Below are 23216 nucleotides of genomic sequence, written 5' to 3' on the forward strand. Positions count from 1 at the left end.
CTTCATATTTGAGAAAGATGTTGCCATCAATGGTCATAGCGACATCGATAAGGCAAGAAATTTCATTGAGAAAATTCAGTTGATACATCACACAGTGCAAGAACGGCTTGAAAAATGTCAAAGGAGCTACAAGGCAAGGCATGAAAAACATTGTGTCAACCATAAATCTCAAGTTGGAGACGAATTTTGGTTATATATTAGCAAAGAGAGACTTCAAGGGGAAGGTAAAAAGCTTTAGCCAATCCGTTATGGTCCTTTTAAAATTCTAGAAAAGATTGGTAACAATGCATTTAAGCTAGATTTTCCTCCTTATATGCAAATATACTCTGTTGTTAATGTTGAGAATTTGAGATTGTTTGAGCCTCCTTTGATTGATGATCAAGGAGAGCATGTTCAGATGCCATTAATAGATGATTTCTCACTAAAATATCTTGATGAACTTCAGCAAGATCTCATACTTGACAGAATAACTAGAACTTCAAAGAGAGGGAATGTCGAATACCTTCGAGTGGGACTGAAGGGACAAAATCCTTCTAAAGCCAAATGGATGTAGATCGAGAAGGTGAGGGAGTTGTACCCTCACCTACTAAACAATTGATAGTATCTTTTGGGGTCCAAAAGGCTTCCAGTGGGGAGGAATGATTAGGTGATCAATATTTAGCTCAAAAATAAAAGTGCTCAGAATCACTCAAAACCTGAATGATCGCGTTCGTCTCGGCAATATTATACTATTGCAACTAGTTTCACTCAAAACGAAGCTTGTATGAGGAAGATATTGCATTCGTCCACTTTACAAAATAGAGGAATTTTTAAAAAAAGTACAGTCACTACACGGTCAACAGTTTGTATGCTAACGTGGCAGGTGACTGGGCAAGTCAAAGTTGGTTAATGTCCAGTAAGGTTTCACCAAGTGGTGCATTCTGGTTGGTTCAAGGTGTGGTAAGTTGGTGTTAATCTATTGGTTAGAGGATGGACGATTGAAGAGGGGACACCACACACAAATGACTTAACATATAAGGGTCGCGGTTTGTATTTAAATTGTAAGCCATTGACGGTTGGGGGGAAGAGAGGGCCAGCCCTGCGGCCAACCCTCTCCCATGTGATCACACCACAAAAACCGGCAGCTAGCGCTACCGTAACCGCCAACTTAACCACCGGGTAATATCCCATGTAACCACTACAACATTTTATGCTAACCATAACCACGCGATTAGCAGTAACTGCAGGGTTAACTCCTAATTAATCCAAGTTTATCCGTTAATTAAGCACAGTTAAGATTGGCAGAAAAAATGGTGGAGCCCCTAAATTCGGCGCTAACTCCAGATTTAGTGGAGTTAACTAGAGTTCCTCTAGTTTTAGTGGAGAATTCCTAGGAGAAATTGATTGTGCCATAACTTTTGCAATTTTCGACCAAATTGGGATTAGGAAAAGGCATTCCTAGATGATTTTGATGTTCTGAGCACATTGAAGTAGGTTTCAAGAGAAATAGAGCATTGTAAACAACACTTTTTCCATTTTGAGCTAATACAGAGGCCCAAGCCATGGAAGCTAGACCAAGGAGATGTAGCCCAGGAGGGGTGAACTCCTTCATCAAAAAACTATGTTAAGTGTTCATTTTGATGGTTTGTTGTACATTTGTTTGCTTTGTTCAACACTTAAATTTCATGTTATCTTTCTCATGAATTTGACATAAAACTTGACAAAATTTCCCTGTTCATTCACAAATACCATAAAGGAAACCTATGCACATGAAGCAAATGATAAGCAATTGTTTTTAATTCTAAAGTTGAAATTAGCACAAAAAAACTAACGTTCAACAACAGATCAAAAGACAAACCCATAGAATTTAAATAAATGTGCTAACTTGCTTGGAAAATAGCCTGTTGGATTCTTCCAAATAATGTTTCCATTGATAATAGTACCTTTCAGTTGCGGATCACATAACATAATAAAAATGTTGTACATGCCATACTTTGTGATATAGATGGTGTCTAGTTGTGTATAGGAGGAATTTGAATCTCTATGATTTTGGGAATCTTTCATAAGCTTGAGATTCCCAAAATCATAGAGATTCAAATTCCTCCTATACATTACAATGTATCTCCACTTAAAGTGTGGGCAGAGTTGTGTGTGCCACTATAGGAAATTGATTTTTGACAAGTGATGAGAAACTTCCTTACAAAATCTGTAGCAATAACAATGAGTGCAAGTCAAAGAGCATATTTTTTGAAGAGGATCTAAGAGAATCTCTTGTGTGTGGGGTGAATCATGTGCAAGGTGATAAGTGTTAATCACATATGTTAATAAATTGTTTAATGTGGATAACTTGTGATCCTTACAATTTGCAACTAATTAAACTATATGGAATTTTCCCTTGCAACAAAGGAAAGATATGCTTATGACAGAATACTTTCCTTCCCCTAATTAAACTAATTTATTTTTCTATGATCCTAAGGGAGGATAAAAATGGTTCTCAAATCCTTTTTTATTCCCCCAAATCACACAGGCACTTAAAGTCCCAAACTAATATGAAAAATGAACTAAGAAGTAGCAAAGGCCATCCATGTGGCAAACCAAATTGCACCTTAACTAACATGAAACATGTAAGGAGCCAAAGAATATTATTATGGATACCACCTAACTCATAAAATAAAGAAAATGGTTATAAAATATAAAATGCAAACCCATATAGGAAAGTCCAAGCATTTGCATTGATCCATCATTCAGTAAAGTATGGTTGGCAAATAATTTATGTGACTATTCTTTTAACATCTGTATAGTTTTTCTATGATATATTTCATTCTAGATAGAAATTCATTTGATGTATTTTGTTGCCAACAAAGGATATTGACAATATATGGATTGGTTATTGAGCATGTCTGTAGGATGGAGACGTTGTCGAGGTTGTTTTTTGTTAGAGTAAATGAAATAGAATTAGTGACTAAAATCCAATTTGATAGTAAGTTATTGCAAACTAATTCAATACGCAAGCATGGTTAGAGATGCTTGTAATAAACAAACAAAACTTAATTCTAAATTCTAGGAGAACATAACACATATAAAGTAATAAAAAAATAACCTGCAAACGAAAAATGAACAAACGCAAGAGATTGAAAATATAAATCCTTTATTTCCAGTGAAATGAGACAATGTGGTCTATGAAAGATACATAAAGGAGGATGCCAAGAACAATGAGCCTTCAACAATCCCTCAGTGGAAGGTCCATTTTTCTTCCTTTGCATAATAATTCCATTACATAAATATCCAAAGTAATCAATATGTGAAAAAAATCACATTTCTCACAGAAATTTGTGGAACCCTGTAACTTGAGGAATCTTGGCAACAAATGGACATTAAAACTGACCAGAAACAAAACCACATGCTCAAAATTCAAATACAAAGAAGCTCCAAACCGGGCAAGAAGGAAGTAGAAAGTTTCATCAACAGACAAATGGAAACACCGAATTACTAGTCCATGGGGCAAAGGAATTCACTTCCAAATGACATGTAAGGTGAGGAAAATTGAGCCTGTCATAGTCACCCCTTAGCCTATAGTCACCCCTTAGCTTGTAAGAAGCCTTGTCATAAGCTATGGCCGCCTGCTCTACAGTATCAAAAGTGCCCAGCCATAACTTGGCTCTGGTTTTGGGTAACCTAATCTCTGCAACCCATTTACCCCAGTGGTGCTGCCTCACGCCTCTGTAAAGCTTAGCCATATTTGATAGGCCGCTGCCATGAAGCTTCATGGGCTAATCTCTGAGACCCAGAGGGTTCTGACCCATATGGTGGATTGAATCAGTTGAACATAACACACATAAAGTAATAAAAAAATAACCTGCAAACTAAAATGAACAAAATCAAGAGATTGCAAACTAATATGAAAAATTAAATAAGTAGCAAAGGCCATCCATGTGGCAAACCAAACTACACCTTAACTAACATGAAACATGTAAGGAGTCAGAGAATATTATTATGGATACCACCTAACTCATAAAATAAAGAAAATGGTTATAAACTATAAAATGCAAACCCACATAGGAAAGTCCAAGCATTTGCATTGATCCATCATTCGGTAAAGTATGGCCCAAATAATTTATGTGACTATTCTTTTAACAACTGTATAGTTTTTCTATGATATATTTTGGTCTAGATAGAAATTCATTTGATGTATTTTGTAGGCCAACAAAGGATATTGACAATATATGGAGTGGTTCCTGAGCATGTATGTAGGATGGAGACATTGTTGAGGTTGGTTTTTGCTAGAGTAAATGAAATACAATCAATCAACACATTTTTGGTTTGGTTTTTGTTGGATCAGTGAGTAAAATCCAATTTGATAGTAAGTTGTTGCAAACTACTTCAATACACAAGCATGGTTAGAGAAGCTTGTAATAAACAAACAAAACTTAATTCTAAATTCCAGGAGAACATAACACACATAAAGTAATAAAAAAATAACCTGCAAACAAAAATGAACAAAAGCAAGAGATTGAAAATATAAATCCTTTATTTCCAGTGAATTGAGACAATGTGGTCTATGAAAGATACATAAAGGAGGATGCCAAGCACAATGATCCTTCAACAATCCTTCAGTGGAAGGTCCATTTTTCCACCTTTGCATAATAATTGCATTACATAAACATCCACAGTAATCAATATGTGCAAAAAATCTCATTTCTCACAAAAATTTGTGGAACCCTATAACTTGAGGAATCTTGGCAACAAATGGACATTAAAACCGACCAGAGACAAAACCACATGCTCAAAATTCAAACACAAAGAAGCTCCAAACTGGGAAAGCAGTTAGTGGAAACTTTCATCAACATACGAGTGGAAACAAAGAATTACCAGTCTAGGGGGGCGAAGGAATTTGCTTCCAAATGGAATTTAAGGTGAGGAAAATTGAGCCTGTCATAGTCACCCCTTAGCTTGTAAGCAACCTTGTCATAAACCATGGCCACCTCCTCTGTAGTATCAAAAGTGCCCAAGGATAACCTGGTTTTGTTTTTGGGTAACCTGATCTCTGCAAACCATTTACCCCAGTGGTGCTACCTCATGCCTCTGTAAAGCTTAGCCAGATTTGATAGGCCGCTGCCATGAAGCTTCATGGGATGAGCTCTGGGACCTAGAGGGTTCCGACCCATATGGTGGATTGAAGCAGCTAAACATCACACACATAAAGTAATAAAAAAATAACCTGCAAACGAAAAAGAACAAAAGCAAGAGATTGCAAACTAATATGAAAAATGAACTAAGAAGTAGCAAAGGCCATCCATGTGGCAAACCAAACTGCACCTTAACTAACATGAAACATGTAAGGAGTCAGAGAATATTATTATGGATACCACCTAACTCATAAAATAAAGAAAATGGTTATAAACTATAAAATGCAAACCCACATAGGAAAGTCCAAGCATTTACATTGATCCATCATTCGGTAAAGTATGACCCGAATAATTTATGTGACTATTCTTTTAACAACTGTATAGTTTTTATATGATATATTTCGGTCTAGATAGAAATTCGTTTGATGTATTCTGTAGGCCAACAAAGGATATTGACAATATATGGAGTGGTTCCTGAGCATGTCTGTAGGATGGAGGCGTTGTCGAGGTTGGCTTTTGCTAGAGTACATGAAATACAATCAATCAACACATTTTTGGTTTGGTTTTTGTTGGATCAATAAGTAAAATCCAATTTGATAGTAAGTTGTTGCAAACTACTTCAACACACAAGCATGGTTAGAGAAGTTTGTAATAAACAAGCAAAACTTAGTTCTAAATTCCAGGAGAACATAACACACATAAAGTAGTAAAAAAATAACCTTCAAATGAAAATGAACAAAAGAAAGAGATTGAAAATATAAATCCTTTATTTCCAATCAATTTAGGCAATATGGTCTATGAAAGATACATAAAGGAGGATGCCAAGCACAATGAGCCTTCAACAGTCCTCCAGTGGAAGGTCCATTTTTCTGCTTTTGCATGATAATTCCATTACATAAATATCCAAAGTAATCAATATGCACAAAAAATCTCATTTCTCACAAGAATTTGTGGAACCCTATAACTTGAGGAATCTTGACAGCAAATGGACATTAAAACTGACCAGACACAAAATCACATTCTCAAAATTCAAATACAAAGAAGCTCCAAACTGGGCAATAAGGAAGTAGAAACTTTCATCAACAGATGAATGGCAGCACAAAATTACCTGTCCAGGGGGCAAAGGAATTCGCTTCTAAATGATGTTTAAGGTGAGGAAAATTGAGCCTAGCGTGGCAAAACAAATTGCACCTTAACTAACATGAAACATGTAAGGATTCAGAGAATATTATTATGGATACCACCTAACTCATAAAATAAAGAAAATGGTTATAAACTATAAAATGCAAACCCACATAGGAAAGTCCAAGCATTCGTGTTGATCCATCATTCAGTAAAGTATGGCCCAAATAATTTATGTGACTATTCTTTTAACAACTGTCTAGTTTTTATATGATATATTCCGGTCTAGATAGAAATTTTATTGATGTAATTTGTAGGCCAACAAAGGATATTGACAATATATGGAGTGGTTCCTGAGCATGTCTGTAGGATGGAGACATTGTCGAGGTTGGTTTTTGCTAAAGTAAATGAAATACAATCAATCAACACATTTTTAGTTTGGTTTCTGTTGGATTGGTGAGTAAAATCCAATTTGATAGGAAGTTGTTGCAAACTACTTCAATACACAAGCATGGTTAGAGAAGCTTGTAATAAACAAAAAAAACTTAATTCTAAATTCCAGGAGAACATAACACACATAAATTAATAAAAAAATAACATGCAAATGAAAATGAACATAAGCAAGAGATTGAAAATATAAATCCTTTATTTCCAGTGAATTGAGACAATGTGGTCTATGAATGATACATAAAGGAGGATGCCAAGCACAATGAGACTTCAACAATCCTCTAGTGGAAGGTCCATTTTTCTACCTTTGCATAATAATTCCATTACATAAATACCCAAAGTAATCAATATGTGCAAAAAAATCTCATTTCTCACAAAAAAATTGTGGAACCCTATAACTTGACGAATATTGGTAGCAAATGGACATTAAAACTGACTAGACACAAAGCCACATGCTCAAAATTCAAATACAAAGAAGCTCCAAACTGGGCAAGAAGGAAGTAAAAACTTTCATCAACAGATGAATGGCAACATATAATTACCAATCTAGGGGGCGAAGGAATTCACTTCTAAATGGCATTTAAGGTGAGGAAAATTGACCCTATCATAGTCACCCCTTAGCCTGTAAGAAGCCTTGTCATAAGCCATGTCCGCCACCTCTACAGTATCAAAAGTCTCCAGCCATAGCCTAGTTCTGTTTCTGAGAAACTTGATCTTTGTAGCCCATTTACCCCAGTGGGGCTGCCTCACGCCTCTGTAAATCTTAGCCAGCTTTGACAGGCCACTACCATGAAGCTTCATGGGCTAAGCTCTAGGATCCAGAGGGTTTCGACCCATACGGTGGATTGAAGCAACTATTGTTGTTTGATGTTGTTGCAATTGGAGTTGTTGTTGTTTGATGTTGTTGCAATTGAAGCTTCTATTGTTTGATGTTGTTGCAATTGAAGTTGATGTTGTATTTGGTGAATCTGCTGTACATTTAAGAATACATACAAAACTATGGCCGATTCAATGGATTCTCCACTGGACTGGTTATGCCCTTGAAAAATCGAGTGCCATACTAGGCCATCAGAATGGTCGAATCCATTTGTTGGTAAGTTGGGGAAAAATGATGATGAAGAACACAAGGGACCTATGGAATTCTTAAGTTCCTCCAAGCATCCAAACTCTCCAACCTCGCATCTCCATTGGAAGGAGAAGACGAGCTGGATGCAGAGTCCTCGAACACATCCTGCACACTTGCATTGAAAACCCCCAAATTCTGGACTTGACAGACAACATCATTCTTCTTCGCATCTTCATCCCGCACTGACCCAAGAGAGCCTGAATTCTCATATGCACATGAAATTTCTTCTGATTCTTCAGTCTTAGACATGCTTTCCAAAGGTTGTTTCAAGATTTGGAAAATTTCTTGTAGCTTGGCATCAACAGATGACAGAAACACAAAATTACCAGTCCAAGGGCACGAAGGAATTCGCTTCCAAATGGCATTTAAGGTGAGGAAAATTGAGCCTGACATAGTCACCCCTCAGCCTGTAAGTAGCCTTGTCATAAGCCATGGTCTCCTCCTCTGCAATATCAAAAGTCCCAAGCCATAACTTGGTTCTATTTCTGGGCAACCTGACCTCTACAACCCATTTACCCTAGTGGCGCTGCCTCACACCTTAGTAAATCTTAGCCGGCTTTGGTAGGTTGCTGCCATGAAGCTTCATGGGCTGAGCTTTGAGACCTAGAGGGTTCTAACCCATATGGTGGATTAAAGCCGTTGCTACTGTGAAAACTCGGGCGCCATACCAGGCCATCAGAGTGGTCGAAGCCATTTGATGGTAAGTTGGAAAACTCGGGCGCCATACAAGGCCATCAGAGTGGTCGAAACCATTTGATGGTAAGTTGGGGAAAATGATGACAAGGATAGCTCTTGCCTTCTTTCTGCATCGTGAGTTAACTAATTTAATACCAGTCGGGTTCTTTAATACCGGTCGAATGAATCTGATGGTTCAAACTATTTTAATCATCTAACATGTAAATCAAGGGCACACGAATGTACACATAATTTGCGAGGAGAGTTGTTTTAAGAGGGGAACAACTTACGACGTAAAAATACTAGGAAAAACCACCCCACCCTTCTCTCTTCTCCCAAAAGAACAATACTTGGATGCTAGATGTCTTCCTTCTTCGTTTTTTTTTTTTTTCCTTTAGTCTAAACAAAAGAATATATTAATAATGAATTTACATAAGATAAAGCCCAGTGAGACAACCTGGCTGGTGACTCTCTGTAAGCGAGGACGTTGGTCCCTGGGTTCAAGTTCTCTGAGTGAAAAATGTAATCAAAGTGACGAAAAAGTGAACAAAAAGGACGTTGGTCCTCGGTCCCGGATTCAAATCCTCTTAAGTGAAAATGTAATCAAAATGAAAAAAAAAATGAACAATGTTAAATCAAAAGTGAACAATAATTAGATATTACTAAAAAAAAACTTGAATAAATTGTTATATTGGAAAACCAACTCTCTAAACAAAAATATATATTAATAATAAATTTACTTATATTTAAAATAAAATTAATAACTCTTCATAAAATCTCCTATAATTTGGGAATATTTCCACATGTTCTACACTTGCTTTTCTTCACTCTACATTGGAAAATTTTGGTGGAACATTAATATTCTTTAGATAAAAAGGACATCAAAACCTTACATAAATTTGGTGAAACATTAATATTCTTCCGATGAAAAAAAGGACCTCATCCTTATTTATATAGCTCTATTAAATGAGGTAAAGTAAACGACAAGGATAAGAGCTTCATAAATTAATGAATTTAAATATTAATGGTTAATTTTTAAAATAAATAAATATTAAAATAATATAAATAAATTTTATAAAATATTAATTAATAACGAAATAATTTTAATATAAATTTTATTTTTTATAAGTTAATAATTACTCTATAAGTTCTGAAATAATATGTTTAAATTAAATATAATGAAATGAAAAAATAGTAATAATATGAATTAATTTATAAAAATAAAATTAATATAATGTGAATCAATTTTGTAAAACAATATTAATGATGTTAAAAGAGAAGGAAGGACTTCTAGAAATTTTTGTGGTAATTAGCGTTTGTTTTAATTATTCAATTTTTGTTTTGGATTCGTCTTAATTATTCAATCTTTGTTTTGTTTGTATGGATTTTCTATATATCTCTTCTATATATCATTCAATGGTGAATTCTTGTGATTTGGTGAACAAATATGTTTCTTTTGTAGGTATGGTTGCTAGTCAATCTAGCTCTTATTCGATTTCATACAACTCTATGTTGAAATTTGGTTCTAGTCTTCTAGTGGTAAAAGAAATATCTTCCCTCAATGTTCTTGTGGTTGACGAAGCTTTATGTTGTGAAAAATATTTTTCAGAGAATGGATTGGTTTGTAGGTTTAATGGGTTCTTGTTGTGGCTGGCTAATCTGCATAAATGGATCTCTGAGTCATGGAAGCCCCTTTTGATGGACGAGCCAAATGTGGTTTTTGATAAAAATTGAGGACAAGAAGGCCATCTGTGAAGTTGGTTGTGGTTTTGGGGGAGGGTTGATCTCTTCATGCAACCCTAGACTCCCACTTTTGACTTAGTAATAACATCAATCTCCACAACCCCAGTTTGGGTAAGGATTCCAAACATTGCCTTGCATTTATGGAATCATACATTGCTTTCCTCCATTGGGAATGCACTAGGAATCTTTTATTGTCGTAAAAAATACAAGAGTACTTATTCCTGCATTTGTGTGGATATGGACTTCAACAAGGGTTTTCCTATGGAGATTAATTTGATGGTTGCAAACTATGTTTGGGACCAAAGCTCAACTATGAGAATATTTCATATCGGTGTAGAGCATGCTATGAAATGGGGCATGTAATTAAAAAGTGTCCCAAACATTATCAAAATAACAAAGAACAGAAAAAATCTCAAAAGCTCAAATGGTGGGAAGGAGCACAAGGTGATCACTATATGATATTCAAAGATGAAATAAAAAAGAATAGAAAAATTCTCGAAAGCTCAAATGGTGGGAAGGAGCACAAGGTGATCACTATATGATATTCAAAGATGAAGAGCTTCACGAAAAGAAAGAACTAGAAGACAAGGAGGCAGATACAACCAAAGAAATCACATTTGCAACAATATAATCTAAGCAGGAAAAATTGCTTGCCAATGTGGATCTTTTGGTCTCTAGTAAGGATTCCCCTGCTTGCCAATGTGGATCTTTTGGCCTCTATTAAGGATTCCCCGGACGTAGCATTAGTGGAAAAAAAAAATCCATCGTGGACAACGGATCCCCTTCAAAAACCACAAGGAATATCTTTGAAAATGCAACTTCTTGTATAGCTCAAGTGAATGAGGAATATTTCAAGAATATTATCGTGCACTTGTTGATGGAATTTGCAGAAATGTTGGTTGGATTCAAGTTGGGTAGAAAGAAAAAGTTTTTTTACCAAAAAAAACAAGACAAACTAGATCAAAATAAAATTATAGTGAAAAATGGAATGTAAAAGTGTTTGTATTTTGGGAGTTTTTTGGAAAAAATTTAGTTGGAAAGGAACTAAAGTTTTTGTGTCGTGGGAACTGGCTTGAGGGTTTGGATTGTGCCTCTATGCTCAATCTATGACTAACAAGGAAGATTGGAATATGTAAAAGTTCTAACTTTATAACCAAACTTTTTTAATAATACAAATCTCTACCCAGGTTATTTAAAAAATAAAATAAAAATAATATTAATAATAATAATAAAATAATAATAATTTGTATTATGGAATAAAATATAATCAAATAAATTTTATATAAAATAAATTATTTAATTTAAAATAAAATAATATATATTAACCTAATTTATTAAGGGTTATATAATATTTATAAAATGAAGTACTCAATCATTTATACAATAAATTACTTACGAATAATAATTTTAATTTAATTTGTAATTAATATAAAATTAATTTAGGTTTAATTTTAACTTTAAGATAAAGGATATGTTTCATATATTATGAAAGAAAAGTTAAAATTGATTTTTTTAATAGATTTTGATATCTAATGAATATTATAAATTGATTTTTGAAATTAATAAATATCTATGATATGAGAAAAGACATAAATAATCTATTACAAAATATATTATAAAATTTTAAAATACAAATAATATTTAATATTTTATTAATAAAAATAAAAATAATTATTTATAAAATAAAATAATTAAAAACATTGCAAAATTTATTATATTAAAAAGCAATATATATAAAATCATATTCCAATACTAAACTTATTACTCTTTCTTTAATAAAATAAAATAAAACAAAACAAAATAATATATAGGGGAAATGTTACAAAAGAGAAACAAGATTTGTCCCGTATATGTTTATTGGGGAGAAAGGAAGCACAAACGGAGAGTCCTTTTGCTAAACAAATATGGGGGACATGGAGGGATAGCTAGAAAAACAAGATCTATGGAATCTAAAATATATAGAATATTGTCCAAAAAAATTGGTATGGTACAATTGAGTTGAAATGTTTTAGGGCCATCTCTTTTGTGGTTTTATGGGGTATGTTTATTGTACAAAATTCATTTGTAAAGGGAAAAAGACAAGTTATTGCTATTTTTAAAATATTTTTTCAACCTTTTTAATAAATATTTTATGGACTAAATAAAATCTTAGAGATTTTTTTATGGGGAATATCAAAGCCTTGTGGCTAAAGTGGCTTAGGTAGCTTTCTCTATATTTCAAATTCTCATTATTTTTAGTTAAAAGCTAGTCCTGGGAAGGGTACTACTAACTTTGAAAAAATTATGGATTTCAAATTTTTATTCAAGATATCTTTAAATAAAGGTGTAGCTCAATTACAAGCATTTGGATAAATGAATAACTTCATACTTCGAACAATCTCTTACTTTACTTGGCTAAATAACTCCTTTATTTCATTTGGCTAAATAACTGAAAGAGAATAAGTCTACCTTTGATTTAATTACTTTCACACCTGTCACACCTGTATCGAGAGTTAAATGCACTAACTATTGCATTGTCTAAGATAAGGCTTATTATACCCATTAGCTAGTTAATCTTAGAGGAGTGTATAAATGGTCTAGTTTTTAAGTTAGATTTGATTAATTTTTTATACTTTCTACACGAAATTAGTTCTACTTTTAATATATATATATATATATATATATATATATATATATATATATATATATTAAATAAAAAATCAATATAAATGATACTTAATAATAATAATAGGGGTGGTGGAGGGGATACTTTATGGTCCCGAGGAAGACAAAGTGTTTAGTCACTCATGGGGTCTTAGTCATATTACAAATAATAAAGCAGAGATATATGGTCTCTACTAGAGAATTTTGTTAGCCAAAGAACATGAGATGGACACACTTATGGTTATGGAAGATTATCTCATAATCCTACATCATCTGGTCAAAGGCTTCCTTCCAAAGGAGAAATCTATGAAAAATATCATGAAAATAATCAGGAAAATTATGGAAGATATCACATCCAAAGCATATTTCCATGTCCTAAAAGATTTTGACAGAGAAGCAGACAAGTATGCTAACAAGGGGTGTAAATTGAAGATAGGTGAATTAAATATTAATGGTCAAATAAGACTTGCTATAATTCTTTAATGGTGAATGAAATCTATTAAAAAAATCCTTAGTAACATTAGTTGTTGTAAATTTGTGTTTTGTTAGGGCAGGTTTTTAAGGTATTCACCTAAAAAACCCCTCTTTTTGTTGCTCAGATATATTCTTCTCAGGAAAATCATCTATTGTTATTGGAAAGAAGAAAACAATTGGAAATTTTTAATGACTTAGCTTTTTCATGCATGATGTATTTGTTGCAACGAAAGGACAAAATTATATAATACAAATACTCTTTCATATTAACAATAATAATTATTTAATGTTTACATAAAGATTTAATATTTATATAATAATTTAACGTTTATACATGTCACTTAGGATTATCCTGGGTGATTGGGAGGAATGAATGAGACCCTCCCCACCCAAGTTCCATACCCACAAATGGCAAGACAAAATTTGAAGTAATAGATGGAATATGTATATTCCTCATATGAAATATATAACATTGTATCTGTGAATTAACAAAAATAAATAATATTTATATATAAATTTATAAAAATGAGTTTATAAGATTTTTTTTTTTAACAAAAACACTATAAAGATTAAATGATGAATAAAATAATAAATAACTTATTTTATAGCCAATAAAATTTATATCACTGTTAAAAAATTTAATATAAGTTGGAAAGAGAGAGAGACCAATAAAAGTTGACTCTATAACATCTAATAAACAATTTTTATCATAGACATAATTTCCATATTAATTATACATCACATAACTAATTATGAAATCTTTGTGTGTGTGTGTGTGTGTGTTTAAATTTCGTATTACTTTTGGATTTCAAGATATATCACTGATAGACCATGTGTCAAAAATAAACTTGGCCTCAATCTTCCACAAGGGAAATTGTCTTTGTTGGCTGATAGAAAAAGAGACAAAGTATCAACAAAAAGACCATGCAATCGATCATAGTGGTGCCCTATCACACTCAAACTATTAGATAAAAAAATATAACTACAAAACAACATACTCATGGATAGGAAGATGTCACTAGAGCAGGATTTGTTGGACTTGTTCTAGATGGCATAGAGAGTTTTGACTCACATTAGAGATGACTCTCCAAGTGAGTCAAGCGAGATCCAATATCTCCAGACAAAACCTCTAGTGGCACTACAAACTTGGATATCATTCAAGGAGGAAATGATGTCATTTCCATCTTCATGTTTTTCCTTTAGAATACAACCTAATAAGGTCTTCTATTGCTAATATGAGGTGATGGAGTGTAGGTATTCATTCCTTCTTCCCCTAGTATGACTAGGGTCGGGAAGCCAATTGGAGACCTCTTACATAATTTTTGTATCTAAGTAGGTCTGACAATCATGAGTAACTGTTGGGAAGTGGTCTCTAGGGTAAATTTTGTAATTTCTTTTTGTAAAGATGTAAAGTCTCCACGAAATGTGGAAGCGGAGTGCGAAGATAGTCAGAGTCAAAGGGGCTTTAGTCCCTTAGGTGGGTAGGTTATAGGAAGGTTTTGAGGCCTGCCCATGGTTCGCGGACCATGGCATTGTAAAAGAAAGGCTATAAAAAGAAGAGTTATAGTGAATCTAAGAGAAAATCTAATTGATAGAAATATTTGTAAGGGTAAGTAAGCTAAGATAGGAAATGACTGTTTCCTGTACTTAGGCGTAGGGGAAGGCTCCTACAACTGATTGCGCGGAGACCTTGGTAAGTTTGCAGGCTTAGTGCATGGGCCCCTGCAGCTAAGTGCGTAGGGAGGAGTCTGTACATGAATTATTATATCTAATAAAGATAGTTGTGAGCCAAATCTTGTGCATCTGTGCATTATTTCTTACTTCTGCAAGTTTCTATATTTCCGCTTTATATTGCAAATTATATGAATTAATGCTTATCTTGTGTGCTAAAGTAGTAGATCAATATTATTTATACATGTTAGGATTGATTAAGGGCTTCGCGAAGATCTGGAAGATGTTTAAATAAATTATAGTACTTATCTATTTCGAAAGGGTTAGGGTTTGCGAAGATAAAAATAAGCCCTAGAAACCTCAGGAACCCATCACACAGACCTTTGGATGCAGAAACCTAGTTCTGTCATCCCCCAATGCTGCTTCGAGTGAGACTACAGCCCGCGCTACGCGATTTTTTTCTGAAAGGGCTAGTAGTTTAGGGTTTTGTTGGTTGGCTCAGATAATGTTGAACCTGGGTTAGGCCCTATCAAGCCAATAGCGATGGGTTCTCCCAACCAGAGACACCCATCGTGCACCAGGGTGAGAATTTGTCTAACACACACGGTGTTAATGATTGTTCGGCTAAAATGCAGCACCCGCAACATGTTCAATAGGCCTGCTTCCTCAACTCCTGTGACACACTTCATCGGCTCCAATTGCATTACTCCGATCTCCTCATAGTAAATTTTCGCCAAATATTTATTCGGCACAAGCTGAGGGAAATTCTCATGATCTACCAAGTCCCAATCCTCCAACTTGAGCAACGGAATGCACCCCAATAGTGTACCCTCAAACACCACCTTCTCTGGCAACAGTGGTGTAGAGACCATGAATTTGGCAGTGTCTGGATCTTTAGGAACCTTGGCTTTGCCCTTACGCGGTGGGATGTACTTCGGGAGTCGATTCATAAGCTCACTCTCTTTAGCATCCATCTCCCATTGGAATGGCAAGCGTTGGACTATTCAATACATATTCTCCCATGGATAGCTTGATATTATGGCACTTTCTAGAGAAATTTATGGTTCCTCCATTTGAAACCATTAGTTGACACTCTGGTGCTAGATATATGAAGCAATTCAATTCCTTGGCTATCTTACAATGAATAAAATTATGGGTACGAATCAATCAACATTATTACCTTTTGCATCTTAATATGTCCTTCTATCTTGAAATATTGAGGAGTGGTAATTTATTTCAATGCGTTATAAGATATGGTTAGATTCATTTCTTCTTTCTCCAGGGTTGGTTCTTGGTGTATATCCTCTTCTTTTGATGTTTCTTGTTCCTTTTCTTCCTCCTCTTCACAATCTATGTAAATCAATTTATGCTCAACACATTTATGACCTTTAGTGTATTTTCTATCACAACTATAACAAAGCCCCTTTTCTCTTTTTTTCTTCCAATTATTGTGGTATCAACCTTGTAGGTTGTGGAAGGCTAGGAGCAAAAACACTTCCATATTTATAGTTTTGAGTGATAGGATACCTTGTCATAATTTTTCTTTCAATTTTTCTTGCCAACCTGAATGCATTCTCCAATGAATTAAGTTCCCAAAGACGAACCTCATGTTGGATGTTATCCTTTAAAGTACCTATGAAGACATCAATCATATGCTCCTCTAGAATATCATTTACCCTTATATTCAATTTTTGGAAGTCCTCAATGTCCTCCACCATTGACCCCTTTTGTTTGAGATTTATCAATTGGCTAAAGAAGGTGTTTCTCTTTGTATCCTCATAATGTGCCATCATTTCCTTCATAAAAATTGACATGGTGACAAGTGGTTTATGAGAACAAGCCATCTATACCATACAAACTGATTGGGTTCTAAATATAAAGATGCAATATGTACCTTTTGTGACGGTTGCACATCTTGTAGATCAAAATATTGCTCCATCTGTAGTATCGAAGTTACCAGATCCTTGTCATCAAACTTCCTCATATCTATATTTGGAATGTGGTGGTTCTTAAACCCCACATTGGAGTATCTAAAATTGTAATTGATATTCCTTTTGTCTTCATCATGATTTTCATGGATTGCATTGTCACCCTTGGGACGCCTTTCTTCTAGCAACTTTGCCAAGCCTTCCTTCAACCCTTCTATCTTGGCATTCATCAATGCTTCCATGTCTGCTTTTAAACCATCATTCAAAACTTCCATGTCCCTTTTTATACCATCTATATTAACATTCATCATGGCTTCCAAATCATTTTTTGTTACTTTTTGCGAGAGCAAAATTTGTTGCACTTGGTCTCGCAAATTTGATATATCATGTTGCATTTCTTCCTCTTCTTCATATGTCATAGTAGATATTTCGGGTTTCTTACTAGGTGTTTCCAGTTTCTTTCTTCGGTTTATCACTTAATGATATTTATGCTCCACTATTCCCTTTGAATCACTTCAAACTAATTTTTCAAACAAAACTTATGCAAATTTGAAAAAATACACACCTTTTTCTTGCTTTGTAGGAGCTCGATATTGAATCTATTGTATCTCTGAAATTTTGGCTCTCCAAGGTTTGAAATTTCATCCTGTGATAGCCCTATGAGTTTTCTTTCCCACCCCATAAGCGTGATCGAGATTTTATTCTCCAAGAAAGAGTTATGCCTAATCTCCCACAATGACCTGATTATAGACTTGTTCAGTAGAGCGAACTTGTACGAAGTGCCACGAGTCACTTTTTTGACTTTCGACCCTGAAAACAATGCCCAAAAAACTACAGCCTGTCCTATTTTTGTCACATTTTATGAAATTTGAATCCGATTCTCACAGAGAAAGTTATGAAGATTTTCCCAAGGTCACATGTTTGCAATGGAATTCTGGAGCCTGCAAAAACCCTAACTTCCTCAGATCATATATCTGAAAATATAGTGAGACAAGATCTTAAATTTTTACAAGAGGTTCACCAAGCTTTCAGCTCCACTGGGTTTAATTTCAGCTTCTGAAGCTTCGTATAAAATTTTTATAGCAAAAATTCCACGATGACCTCTTTGAAGCAATGAAACCATAGAATCCAAGCTCTAATTCTAAATGTTATGCAACCAGCTCACAAAATAGAAGATGAAATAGATCAATGACTTCAAAATTACCCTCTTCAAGGGGGGAACCTCCTTTAGATTACACAAATGAACAATTCTTGGATGATACAAATGATAAGACCTCCTTTCTATATATAGGAGTCTAAAGGGTCACAATATAATCAGAGCCTACATAACAATAATATTGTAAGGGCACAACAATAATAATAGTGGGCTTCTATGGGGCACAATAATAACAATATGGGGACTACATGGGTAAAACAATACAATAAGGGGTTGCACTAACAACAATAATGGGCTACACTAGTAGTATAAGGACCTAACACTGTTGTTGTAGTTCGAAAAAGTCAAACTGTAAGGCTCTTGCATGTATTTGTGCTAGCCTCATTGCAAGTGTAGGCTCTATCTACCTTTTTGCTCCAACCCTTTCCTCTCTCTGCGTGAGCTGTCTAGTCGTCTGTGCCAGTGTCTTCAATTTTGTGATCCGCTCTCTGCAACTGGTTAGAAGTGCATCGTAACAATCTTCTACTTTGTTCCAGGATTCTATTGTTGCTTCCTATATCCTATCCCCGATTTGATCTAAGTCCCCTTCTGTAAGGACCATGATATCCTTCGTCTTATTGACCTTCTACTTCTTCTTTTTCTTTGAGGCAGCTTCACCCTCTGCCTTCCTTTTTCTGCGGAATTTTTTTATGTTTCTACCTTTTCTATCTCCTTGGTATGCTCATCTCCCTTAAGAGTATCTTACTGACACTCATCATGGTGATCTTCCTCCTTTGACTCATGTTCATCCTGCTCCTTACCTTTTCCTCTCGCTTCGCCATGCTGCGAAGTGTCCACCTCTTCTTCTTCTGTCACACTATCTCCTGTTACCTCCAACAGAGTCATCCATTCTTCGGGCCATTTTTGTATTTGCACCACAAGATCATCTCCAGTCACTATATATGGCAAGGCATTCCATTTCTTCTTTGTATCCCTTCGCGCCTATATCTATACTTTGTGAAAACATGCTTTTAAATTTTCCACAAATTTATACTGCTTGTATAAGCTCATTGAGAGTTTGGGATGTTGGTTCACTAGAATGTGTAAATCCATGTGACAAAGTACAAAAAATATTCAGTTTTCTTGTGCGCGCGATGTGTTGGTGGTAAACCATAGCGAAGCATACCTCGCAACTTCACAGGTATCTGTAGGCACCCAAGGGAACTGCGACTCCTTTGGCTCTCCATGCCAGCATAGAAATAATTAAGATCAACCAAGCGTAGTGTAAAGATGTACCTTTCTCTTGGACCTCACGACAGTTGTCCAGGGACTCCTTGCATAGGTATCTGACCCTGTTATACTGAACCCTATTGGGACATTGCGCAGCTAATGACACCACCGTAGGGTTCCGTCCTTGGTATGGAAATCTTGTGATCCTCCAGATAAGTATAGGGTTTATGGGGATCTTATTCCCCAACCATAAATTTCCATCGTGCACAAGCACAAGCAATCTCCTTACACATGTTATGCTCCCCACACTTCTGCCAAAGTGCGGCACGTTCAACATATTTAACAGTGCTGCGCCAACCCATTCACCCATTACTTTGGCTCTAACCTCGTTACTCCATTGTCCAGGTAGTGCACCTATTTCAAACATCGATCTGGTGAAAAGCAAGGGTACTTCTTCTTGTCATTAAAATCATAATCCATGAACTTGAGCGACGTAATTTTCCCTAAAAATTCTCCTTTAAAGGGTACTTCTTTCGACAATAAGGGTGTAAATGTGCCATACTTTGCATCCTTTGATTCATTTATAGGTTTATCATTTGGTTTCCTCGGCGAGATGTATGGTGGTAGGGGTGATAAAAATACTGCACCGTCTTCCTTCGTTTGTACTTCCTCCAATTCTTCATCACTGTCTTTGACTGGCTCGGGATTTTGATTAGGTTTAGTGGGTTTCTTATCTTATTTCTTCTTGATTCTCACTTCGTTAGTCGGGTTATTTCTCGGGGATCTCCTCTATTTATGTGGTGATGGTGCTACAGCTGATGCTACTGCGGGCATTTTAGTTGATGCTGCGGGTGTACCAACGCCTTCCATGATTCCAGATAATCCCTTCTCGCGAAAATTTCAGAAAATTTCTTCCCAAGATTGTTCAGATGACATACACAACGAAAATCTCTGCACTTATTTGCACTATCAACACTCAAGCTCTTGATTCAGCAAATTTATTAATCTGGGCTGGAGGCAACTTATTTATAACAATTCTAAAATTCGAACCCCATCATTAGATTTGATTTTTTCCAGATTGTGTTCATATTTACTCAATAATTGCATATCTATCCTTAGATCTTACCAATTTGTCCTTATACATGTAACTTTTAATGTATTTTTCCCTTTTAGAAGTCATATTTCTGTTTTTCCGTGAAATTTGATGCATTCCACACTGTAACACACATCCTGTCTTCCGTCGGAGCTTCTGCGAGCTTCAACATACTCCATACTGTAGCGAAGTACTTCCTATGCCAAATCTCTCTACAACGTAGTTTATAGTCTCGTTCCCACTTTCAACTCTAGGTGGCACTAAGACTTTTCTCCTTTCTTCCTCAGAGCGAAGCTGTAGGGGCAGGGTTGTCCCTGTACAACTTCAATCTATTTCCATTTACTTTTCCCTGAATCACTTGTCCATTTAGCTTCGCTAACTGAATTGTGCCTCCATCGGTGATATACTTGATAGCATATGGGCTTAACCAATGCGTATTTAATTTTCTTGGGAACTTCACAAACTTACTGTCATATAGGAGAACAAGGTATCCTATCTGGAACTTCTTTTGCTTAATATGCCTATCATGCCAAGCTTTTTCTCTTGCTTTTTGTACTTGTTGATGGAATCCTTCTATAAATTTGTCTTCTTCCAAAGAAACCAACTGCGACATTCTTTCCTCCATTATGTCAGGGTTTTCCATATTTGTAAAAGCTGAAATTCTTAGGCTAGGGAAAATATATTCCATGGGCATCACAACTTTTTGCCCATAAACCAACCTGAAGGGTGTTTGACCTGTCAACTTCTTGCATGTAGTCCTATAAGCCCATAATATTGTTGGAATTCTAAGGTCCCAATCATCTCTGTTTACATTGCATACCTTAGTCAGTGCATTCTCCAAAATCTTGTTAAATGCTTCCACAATTCCATTGGCTCGAGGGTGATAAGGAGTACTCTTTTGGTGATAAACTTGAAATTCCTCAGTCAATTCTTCAATAGTCTTGTTCAAGGAATTTGAACCTTGGTCACTCATCAAGATATTTGGACACCCAAATCTAGACAATATGTATTCAAAAATGAACTTTGCAGTAGTCTTTACACTGCAATCTCTTACTGGTTGTGCTTCGGCCCATCTTGTCAAATAATCAGTTGTAGTAATTATATACCTCGCACCACTCCTCTTTCCAGGTGCATTGGTAGGTCTAACAAAATCAATAGCCCATTTACCAAAAGCATACAATGTAACCTGTGGTACTAGTGGCATCTCATCTCTTCTTGAAGGTTTTCTTGTTCTTTGGCACACATCACAAGCTCTATAATACTCCTTTGCATCTCTATGTAGTGTAGGCCACCACAATCCTGCTCTCAAAATCTTCTGCGCAGTAGCTTTTCCTGCATAATGTCCACCAGTTGTGCCTTCATGAGCCTCTATAAAAATGATTTTCCTTTCATGTTCAAGTACATACTTGCGCAGTATCTCATCTAGTCCCATATTGTATAAGCGTCTTGCCATTAATGAAAAAAATCTACGTTCACATTTAATTCTTTCTTCTGCTTCATAGTATATTTTGAGGGAGCCATTCCCGCATTCAAAAATTGAATGTCTGCAAAATGATCGTCTATAATTCTAATTGCAAATAGATGCACATCAGGGAGATTATCTTCTATACTAGTTGGTTCTTCACCTATTTCGAATCTTGACAAATGGTCATGTCCTGCATTCAGTCTTCCTGACTTAACAATAATTTCAAAGTCATATTCTTGGAACAACAATAACCATCTACAAATCTTCCCTCCTAAAACAGGCTTATTAACCAAATACTTTATGTAGAATGATATGTAAACATATTGAAATGTTATCCCAACAAATAGTCTAAATTTCTGCAAGGCATATACCATTCCCAATCCTTCTCTTTATGTAGTTGTGTAATTCTTCTATGGTTTAGATAGTTTCTTACTTGTAAAAGCTATAGGATGATCAATTTCTCCTGCACTAAGATGTGCTAGTACCACTCCCAAATCTATACAAGAAGCATCCACATGGATGTGAAATTCCTTATTCCAATCCGAGTATACTAGTATAGGAGCAACTATCATCTTCTACTTCAATATGTGAGGGTCTTTTGACATTCTTCATACCATTGAAAAGTGACATCTTTTTTCAACAACTTTTCCATAGGCACAGTAATCTAAGCATATCCCTTGATAAACTTTCTATAATATCCTGTATGTCCCAACGTAGTGTGAAGCTATCTTATTGTCTTCGGTGGAGGTAAGTTTACAATTATAGCAATTTTCGCAGGGTCCACCTTTAATCCTTTCTTGCAAACAATATGTCTCAACAATATACCAAAAGGTACACAAAATATGCACTTCTTCAAGTTCAAGGAGATCTAATATTGTCTACATGTATCAAACATAAGTCTTAAACTTCTAGTATGTTTGCTTAACAACCCAAATACTATCCAATCATCAAAATATACTTCTAGAAATTTGTGGATATATTCTTTGAAAGTTGCGACCACCACTCTTGAAAATATAGCAAGGGAATTCTTCAGTCCAAAAGGCATCATTGTGTATTAATATTAACCCCATTCTATAGAAAAGGTGGTCTTATGTCGGTCTTCAGGTGAAATTCTAATGTGATGATGTCTTGGAAATCTATCTATAAATTAATAAACTTCCTGACATCCTACATATGTGAAAGGGGTAGGGAAAGGATCAAGTAAGCATTCATCATTCAACTTCCTCAAATCAACATAGATCCTGATTTCTCCTTGAGTTTTCTTTTCTTATATCACCATAGGACTTACCCATTCTGATTCTTCCACATGCTCAATAACTCTTGCTACTATCATCTTATCCAACTCAACTTTTACTTTCT

The 23216-nt window shown here is 35.2% G+C and overlaps 1 pseudogene; it reads right to left on the bottom strand.

Annotated features, from left to right (window-relative positions):
• Positions 1 to 3440: 3440 nt before the first annotated feature.
• Positions 3441 to 8593, bottom strand: LOC149226961 (uncharacterized; annotated as a pseudogene).
• Between the last annotated feature and the right edge of the window lie 14623 nt (positions 8594 to 23216).

This window comes from Pinus tabuliformis, chromosome J (assembly GCF_031772625.1).
Source record: "Pinus tabuliformis cultivar Carrire ecotype Pingquan chromosome J, CPIR1, whole genome shotgun sequence".
Taxonomy (NCBI): domain Eukaryota; kingdom Viridiplantae; phylum Streptophyta; class Pinopsida; order Pinales; family Pinaceae; genus Pinus; species Pinus tabuliformis.